Source organism: Rosa chinensis, chromosome 1, assembly GCF_002994745.2.
Source record: "Rosa chinensis cultivar Old Blush chromosome 1, RchiOBHm-V2, whole genome shotgun sequence".
In the NCBI taxonomy this organism is placed as follows: domain Eukaryota; kingdom Viridiplantae; phylum Streptophyta; class Magnoliopsida; order Rosales; family Rosaceae; genus Rosa; species Rosa chinensis.
The window spans coordinates 22,442,286-22,451,976 of NC_037088.1; the positions used below are offsets into that span (position 1 = coordinate 22,442,286).

General features: G+C 38.8%; 1 non-coding gene across 1 annotated transcript; it reads right to left on the bottom strand.

Moving 5' to 3' along the window:
• Nucleotides 1-3,702: 3,702 nt before the first annotated feature.
• Nucleotides 3,703-3,809, bottom strand: LOC112183170. The gene has a single exon (XR_002929761.1). It is a non-coding gene; the product is annotated as a small nucleolar RNA R71 (small nucleolar RNA).
• Nucleotides 3,810-9,691: the final 5,882 nt, after the last annotated feature.

Here is a 9,691-nt window from a genome sequence, read left to right on the forward strand (position 1 = left end):
GTTCTACTATATATACCTTGTGTATTAGACGTTCAGGGTTGACACATTATTCTCCACAATTTCGTCTCTCACCGGTTTGCTCTTGAGTTTCAGGTTTTTGCATCTACAAGTTCCTAGCCGTGCCATCCTCCATCTTAGCCGTGAATTCTACCTTGTGTTGCTGCCTTGGATCTGCTTTGGACCTTGGGACGTAGTCAAGGGTTGTTCATACCATCTTCCCTATGTTTGCTTTACGGTTTAGTATTTTTGTAGTTGTATTTTCTGTTTTGTTTTCCTTATGTGTAAAACCGAAACCATGAGATAACTTTCTGATTTTTGAATGCGATTTTGATGTTCTTTTCAATGATTGATTGGTTTATGCGTGTTTGATCTTTACTAGTCACCGAAATATGGAATGATAATCTGGTTTTGTTTTATGGAGAACTTTTATGTGTTCTTGTTCTTTGGTGCGCAACTTAGGATGATTGCATGTAATTGGAGCTAGTAATTAGGTGAACGCTTGTTGATCCTAGTTCGTTAAAGTAGTAAAGGCTTTGTACAAAGGTCGAGATCAGATTATGCATGTAATGAAAAGACTTGCTTTGAGTACTTGAATTTGCATGTTTATTGACTAAACTTTCACTTGTGCTTAATGATTCGAATGCATGAGATCATGAGTTGCTTTGATTGTGTGATACCTGCATTTGAAGTATATTGTTTAGGCGCTTGTTCTACTCAATTGTGTAAAGGGAAGTCATATAAGGGACATTGGGCGCTTGTAACTTTGTTTCTTGGTTGATATCGTTTCATGGTAACTAAAAGATTAAAGATTGCATGAATGGATTGTTCTTGATTAGTTCTTGAAAAATTGTTCTTCGAAAATTCTTCTTTTCCCACCTATGTAAATAAACGTTTTTGTTCTTTATTTGTTTTCTGGAAATTTTATGTTTTCAATCTTTAAAAACCCCCCATCTTTATGTTTTCTTGTTTGTGTAAATAAATAAAATTAACTTAGAATTTTAGGTAGCATGTTAACCTAGTTAAATAAAATAATAATTGTTTTTAAATTCGTGAATAGTGTTCCGTGAATAGTAATATGTGTTTGTGTTATACATGGATTTCTAATCTAATTCTAACTTGTATTTTGTATTTTCTTGTAAATTTCGACATGTTTATTTATACTTATAATTTTCGTAAACTTGTATATTCTTTTCTTTAAATTTATCTCACATGTTAGCACCCTCAATCCCCGGTTTAGAACGATCCCTGCTTACTCTATACTAACGCTCGACATTTTCAGGGTTTAAATTGGCGAATGCTTTTGCTCGTATCAATTTTTGGCGCCGTTGCCGGGGTTTAAATTGGCGCCGTTATCAATTTAATATTTTCTTGTTTGTGTAAATAAATAAAATTAACTTAGATTTTTAGGTAGCATGTTAACCTAGTTAAATAAAAATAATAAATAAAAAAAAATAAATGTTTTTAATTCGTGAATAGTGTCTCCGTGAATAGTAAATATGTGTTTGTTTTAGTTTTAGTGTTTTTTAGGAGTTTGTTATGAGTTTGTTAGGTCTCCTTAATTTAAGGGATAGGTTCCTAAATTTTAGGGAAAGTAGTTAGAGTTAGTTTTGACTTAGGATTTAATGTTTGACTTGGTCAATAATTTGTTTTCTTAGTAATTAAGTAATCCTAATATAACTAGTAATCCTTGTTGTATATGGATTCCCAATATGATTTGGACTTGTAAATTGTGTATAAATAGGAGTAGGATTTCTAAACCTTTTCTAACTTGTTTTCTCTCTAATTACGTCCTTGCCTATATATATACTTGTGAATTTCATTTCTTTCTCTCATTCCTTTGTCCTCTAATTCGTAACATGTATGTGCTCTTTCTCTAACTTTTGTTTGTTCTAATTTTATGCATGCTTGTAACTTGTAAAATTCTAATTTTTGTAAAATTTGCAAAGTGTTCTTTTAATTTCGTAACTTTTGTATATTCTTTCTCTTTAATTTGTTTCTCACATGTTAGCACCCTCAATCCCCGGTTTAGAACGATCCCTGCTTATCCTATACTAACGCTCGACATTTTCAGGGTTTAAATTGGCGAATGCTTTTGCACGTATCAATTTTTGGCGCCGTTGCCGGGGATTGAAAAGTCTTCATGTGATGAAAACGCCACTAAGGTATTGATTTGGTAAGGGGCCGTGAACTTTAATGGAATAGGTGAAGTCCCTTTGTTAATATTAGCCTAAACCCCTTTCTAGAACCTGAATCAGGTCTATTAAGGTTGAGGGCGGCTTTTATTAACAATCGAACAATGTCTTGCACTTAGTATTTTTTCTTATCTAAGTAAGTATAGCCTATGTGGAATGGTGTCTAGAAAGGGGACAACGTTCATGACGGGTTTTGAATCCAGAACGGCAATTGCCAAAATGGGTTCTACCTCTCGTGCTCGTCCTCCCCCAACTGGCCATTTCAGTAAGGTTGCCCAAAGGATTTGAAAAAGACTATGTGTATAGCCAAGGACTTGGGCCGCACGTCCAAAACAAAGTTCATGACGTCTCATTGAGTCAATATACTTAGACAATTTTCGAAAATAATTGGCTTGGGTACGAATGTTGTAGGTCATAACGGAATAGGTGAAAGTTCTTTTATTAATGCTTGTCAAGCAACTCTTTTTATCAAGTAGGCGCACCTTAGTAATGCAGAGTGTCTAGGTTGATTGGATACAAGAAGTGCTAGCAAAGGGTCTCGTCCCCTGCTAAACAAGTGAGCTGAGCTCCGCCAAAATTGTTCCTCTACTACCTGGCTCTGTGTGAAAAGAGTTACCAAAAGATAGATAGGGGGAGACTTGCATTAACATTAGAATCTTTGGGCCGCACGTCTAAACCTTGACTTAACGACTACTTATTTAAGTTGATTACTTCGAAAGTTGTAGAAGATTGTAACTAACCACTATAAATTTTCGTTGACCATGTGTATACTTGTATATATGTGACGTTTTGGTGTGTGTACCTTGGTCCACGTCATGTTTATACCTTACTAACATTATTCTTTTGTTCTACTACAGATCAATGAATGTCTGGATCGTCTGAACCACCCAAGTACACCAAAACGCCCCTCCACGTCATTCAAGCACGAATTGAAAAGCTTAAGAAAAACTCGGATCTCTTTGACATCCAAGTTACCACTCCACTTCAATTTCGTGAGCTTCAATTAGATAGTGAAGGGAATAGAGTAGAGGGAGGATCAGAAGCTTCTGACACTTCAGTTGTTCCATCACCACACCAAACGCCACCGCCATCACCTCGTGCACTTTTAGTCGTTCCACCACCACCACCACCAATGGCTCTCACCATAAGGCAACTCTCTACATCCGTCATCCCACCTGGGGGAGTGCCAACCTGCATAACCTACCCTGCTGCAGCTGAGGGATTAACAGCTGATTTTGAGTTGAAGTCTGGATTGCTTCATCGTCTTCCTACATTCCATGGACTCTCTATGGAAGATCCCAACAACCACTTGATGGAATTTCAGTTCATCTGCACTAGCATGAAGCCTCAAGGAGCTGATGAGCATATTTTGAAGTTAAAAGCCTTCCCATTTTCGTTGGCTGACAAGGCAAAGCAATGGCTTTATGAGTTGCCAAGTGGACGGATTACATCTTGGGCTGATATGATGAAGGCGTTTCTTGAGAAGTATTTCCCTACATCTCGCATCATCATGCTTAGGAAGAAGATAAGTGGAATTCAACAAGGGCAAGATGAGTCCTACGCAGATTACTATGAGAGGTTCGAGTCTCTCACCACTCAATGCCCTCAACATGGCATGAAGGATGAGACCTTGCTCACTTGTTTTTATGATGGGCTCACCAACTTGGAAAGAGACATGCTAGATGCAGCTTCTGGTGGATCGTTTGTTGACAAGGAACCTGCGGCTGGAGTGGTTCTGATTGAGAATAGGGCCTTGAATCAACAACAATATGGAAGCTCTAGGCCCAAATCCACCACCACACGTGAAAGGGTCCATGAGGTAAGTACTTTAGCTCAATTGGAGGATAAAATTAACAAACTTACTTCTCTTGTGTCTCAGGGAGCGCATGGACAAGTTATGGTGTGTGGAGTTTGCTCAATGCAAGGGCATGTGTCTGATCAATGCCCTCAACTCATGGAAAGTGGAGGACAGGAAGGTGTTAACGCCATAGGTTTCCAACAAGGGTACCAACGTCCTAGGAATGATCCTTACTCGAATACCTACAATCCTGGATGGAGGGATCACCCCAATTTTCGTTGGAAGGACAATGACAACGTTCAAAGTGCACCTCAAGGGTTCCAACAACGTCCTCAAGGCTTTTATCAAAAGCCTCAACCTCCTAACCCTACTCCTTTCAATTCGAATTATAATTCAAATGCTTCTTCTTCTTCTTCTAATGATGAATTGATCCGAACTCTAACCAAATTTACTCAAGCTTTAATTGCAGGTCAAACTCATCATGGGAATCAGATCAATGCCATATCCACGGATGTGAATGAGATGAAGAAGCAAATGAGTCAAGTTGTGGAGTTTATGGGTAAGTTTCATGAGCAAGGAAAATTACCAAGTGGTACCATCCCTAATCCTCACTTTGAGCAAGCAAAGGTCGTCACTACAAGGAGTGGTAAGACCCTTGTAGACCCTCCAAAGCCTCCTAAGAAGGTTTCAACGTCAACATTAGAGGAGGAGGAGGACCCTGCAACGTCTAAGGCTCATGTGACACCTCCTACTGCAGAACCGAAACCTAAAGGACAAGTTTCTAACTCTTTCAATTCGGTTATTACTAATCCATCTTCTTCTCCTTTGCCTTTCCCAAGCAGATATGCTAAGTCCAAGAAGGATGAAGCCGAAAAGGCCATCTTGGAAACTTTTAAGAAAGTGCAAATCAACATTCCTCTCCTTGAGGCCATTAAGCAAATTCCTAAGTATGCAAAATTTTTGAAGGAACTTTGCACCACAAGGAGACAAAACCGTGAGAGAGAAGTGGTGAAGGTAAGTGAGAACGTCTCAGCTGTGCTTCAACGCAAAATGCCTGACAAGTGTAAGGATCCAGGGAGTTTTTCTATCCCTTGTGTTATTGGAACCACTAGATTTGAAAATGCCATGCTAGACTTAGGTGCGTCTATAAATGTTATGCCATATTCTGTTTATGCATCTCTAGGTCTAGGTGAACTTAAACATGATAATGTTATTATTCAATTGGCAGATCGATCTAATGCATACCCTAAGGGGTTAGTTGAGGATGTACTTGTGCAGGTGGGTGAGTTAATCTTCCCAGCTGATTTTTACGTCCTAGAGATGGAGGAGCCTTCTCCCAAGTCAACGCCACTTTTGCTAGGTCGTCCCTTCATGAGGACGGCTAGGACTAAAATTGATGTGTATTCTGGCACCTTGTCAATGGAATTCGATGGAGAAGTTGTTGGCTTCAACATTTTTGAAGCTATGAGGTATCCCCTAAGTGATTTTCAATCATGTTTTTCTATTGATATACTTGATGAACTTGCGCAGAAATTCATGGAGATTATGGAGGATGATGCCATGGCTTCAACCATTGCAAGTGGCGTTGGCATTCTTGAAAATGGCGTCACCATACCTAAGGAAGAGCTCACGGATTCTTATGAATCTATCCACCTAGAAAACGTTGCTTCTCTTGAGGCAACGTCCTATGTAGGTAGGTTAAGTCCTTCTTTTTCACTTTCCATCTCTACTAATAAACCTTTACCTTCAGTGATCCAGGCACCTACCCTAGAACTAAAGCCATTGCCAGATCATTTGAAGTATGTTTATTTGGGAGATAAAGAGACATTGCCTGTAATCATTTCATCATCCTTGACGCCAACTCAAGAGGACAAACTTGTGGAGATGCTTAAGAGACACAAAACTGCAATTGGTTGGACCTTGGCAGATATCAAGGGAATTAGCCCTACCACCTGTGTCCATAGGATTTTGCTTGAGGAGGGAGCTAAGCCAACTAGGGAGGCTCAAAGACGATTGAATCCACCCATGATGGAAGTTGTGAAGAAAGAAGTCATCAAGCTTCTTGATTGTGGCGTCATATACCCTATTTCAGATTCTAAGTGGGTTTCACCAGTTCAAGTTGTGCCAAAGAAGTCTGGAATAACTGTTGTGAAGAATGCAGAGAATGAGTTAGTGCCTCAGAGAACTGTGACTGGACATCGAGTTTGTATTGACTATAGGAAGCTCAACGCCACTACTAGGAAGGATCACTTCCCTTTGCCATTCATTGATCAGATGCTTGAGAGGTTAGCTGGCCATGAGTTTTATTGCTTCTTGGATGGATATTCTGGTTACAATCAAATCGCCATTGCTCATGAGGATCAAGAGAAAACGACCTTCACTTGTCCTTTTGGAACGTTTGCCTACAGAAGAATGCCATTCGGACTATGCAACGCCCCAGGTACGTTTCAAAGGTGCATGGTAAGTATCTTTTCTGATTTTATTGAGAAAATTATTGAAGTTTTTATGGATGACTTTTCTGTCTTTGGTAAAGATTTCGAAAATTGCTTAAGTAACTTAGAATTGATACTTGTACGTTGTGAAGAAACTAACCTTGTTTTAAATTGGGAAAAATGTCACTTTATGGTTAAACAGGGAATAGTTTTAGGGCATATTATCTCTAAACGTGGAATTGAAGTAGATAAAGCTAAAGTAGATCTTGTTAGATACTTACCATACCCCACAAGTGTGAGGGAGGTCCGTTCTTTTCTTGGACATGCAGGTTTCTACAGGCGCTTTATCAAGGACTTCTCCAAGATTTCTAGGCCCCTATGTCGTCTACTTCAAAAGGAAGTGGCGTTCGAGTTTGATGAGGATTGCAAGAAGGCATTCAACACTTTGAAGGAGCTTCTAACGTCTGCACCAATTATGCTTCCACCAGATTGGTCTCTACCCTTTGAGATCATGTGTGACGCCTCAGATTATGCCATTGGGGCCGTGCTAGGACAAAGAAGGGACAAGAAGCCCCACGCCATCTACTATGCTTCTAGGACCCTTAATGATGCTCAACTCAATTACTCTACAACTGAAAAAGAACTTTTAGCTGTTGTTTTTGCCTTAGAGAAATTTCGATCTTATTTATTGGGTACTAAAGTTATTATTTATTCTGATCATGCAGCTTTAAGGTACCTAATGTCCAAGAAGGAGGCAAAACCACGGCTAATTCGTTGGATACTCTTGCTTCAAGAGTTTGACGTTGAGATCAAGGACAAGAAGGGCTCTGACAACGTTGTGGCTGATCACTTGAGTAGGCTAGTGAGTGAAGAGGACGCCATACCCTTAGTGGAGATGTTTCCGGATGAACAACTCTTCGGAATCCAGGTAAGTGAGCCTTGGTATGCAGATATTGTTAATTATTTGGTGTCCAAAACGTTCCCTAGTAATATGCTAAGTGTTCAACGTGATAGACTTAAGTTTTTAGCTAGACAATATGTTTGGGATGATCCTTACTTGTGGAAATATTGTTCTGATAAATTGATAAGGAGATGTGTGCCTAATAATGAACAAAAAGCTATACTTGAGTTTTGTCATTCTAAACAATGTGGTGGTCACTTTGGCTCAGATAGAACTGCTAGGAAGGTGTTGGAATGTGGTTTTTATTGGCCTACTATTGATAGGAGCATTTTAATGCGACGTTTTAACTGCATTTCCCTACACTTTTCTGCGCCATTTCCTTGAAAAATCCCTGTTTGGGAAAGTTTCCATTCTTTGATTGGGAAAGTTCCTTATTGTAGAAAGTTTCCATTTTTGTCTTCATTTTTCATTTCTCATTTTTCATTTCTCATTTCTGGAAAGTTTCTATTTTTCATTTTTAGTAAGTTTCTATTTTCATTTTTTTTAGAAAGTTTCTATTTTAAGTATAGTTTCTATTTTCAGGACCTCCGAGCTAGAAAGTGGAAATGAACGCACGAATGGAAAGAGGAGCTTGCGAACATCAAGACGAACGAACATGAGAGAAAATGGCCCACACATTTGAGCAGAAATGAAGAAACAAGCTTTCCTAGTCCAACCAGGAAATCCTACGAAATGGAGGAAGGCTTCCCTAGCGAGTTTCCAACGCAACCATGAAAAAGAAATGGAAAAATAATGTGTTTTGCGTTGGAAAATGAGAAGGCTTGAAGATGAAGCAACGAGGCCCAAGAACTCTTTGGATTTTCGGCAAATTGGATAATGGCCCATCAAAGCCCATGACACTAGGGTTTGTGACGCAAACCCTAGCCCTAAAGATATGTTTGCCGTGAAATTGCATGAGAGAAACAAGGAAGAGGCGTCCAAAAATCAGAAAATAAAGAAGATTTTCTATGGAGATTTTCTAGGGTTATTTTTATGGAAATAAATCAAGAGATAAAACCCTAGAAGACCTAGCCGTCCAAGCCAAGAGGAAAACAAGGGGATGCCATGCAAACCCTAGGGAATTCGGCAAAAGATAATGAAGAGAAAAACAAGGGTTTTGCCGTGAGGAAAAATCAGAAAAAATAAAGAGATTTCGTGGAGATTTCTTAGGGAGCTTTTAAAGGAAAGAGAATATGTGTTGAACACAGAAAGCTCTCAAAGGAGTCTAGGTTCGTCCCCCTTTATTCTCTAAGTATATTGTTGCCGAAATTGGTGAAGGAAATCAGAAAATATCTATATATATTTCGGCAAGATTATTTAGGGAATTTATATTGGAATTTTGTGATTGGTTGCACCACCTCATAGGGCTTATGTGGCACGAAATCATTGGAGAAAATTATGTGGAGGAAGCAAGAGATTGCCGTGAGCTTTGCTAGGGTTGTGGACGGATTGAAGACCTAGAAGCCGTCCCCTATATATTCCTCTCTTCTCTCAACGTCAAGGGTTCCGAATTTTCCACACTTTTGCGTTTATACTTTGAGAAAATAATTCAGAAATCTCTCTAGCCTAGCCGTGTTCTTCTCCATCCTCTAGGGCAACCACGAAGTGCAAGCAAGGCCAAGGAAGAAGAAGACAAGCCGTGCACACCATCCACCCTCCACCTTGAAGATTGCTTTCGAAATTCAAGAGACCACATCATCACTTCATTCATCTCATCTTCATCACGGTGTAATCCGATTCTCCTTGTACCTTTGCTTTGTATTTTCGTTGGTTTTGCCTTAGTTGACACATATGTATGAACAAGTATTGTTTTCTGAAATTTTATGATGAATTGTTAATTTTCAGATTCATATATTGCGATTTATGGTTGCTTTTGTGTGAGTGTTTGATTAAATTTGCATGATAGAAATCTTTTGTATGTTTATCTTGAATGGTTCGAAACATTTAGGGTTTTTATATGAATGTTGCTACGAATTTGAGAACATGAATCAACTTTTTGGTTTTGTGTTCTTGAATCGATAAGTAGTAAAGGTTTTGTACAAAAACCGAATTTAATCAAAGAAGATTGCAATTAGGTGGACTTTTCCATACTAAGTTGCACATTTGAGTTGATAGCCTTTCTAGGTGTTTATTGCGTTAAACATGACATGATTGACTAGCTTTCTAGGGCTTGATTGCATGTTTGATAGAATTAATCTAGGTGCTTTCACTTAGGTTAATTAGCATTGAAAGTAAAATATGGGGAATTGTTTGCTTTTGAACGTTTCACATGATCAACTCCTCTTGCATGACTATGATGAACAATGATGAACTTGAATTAATTTTAATC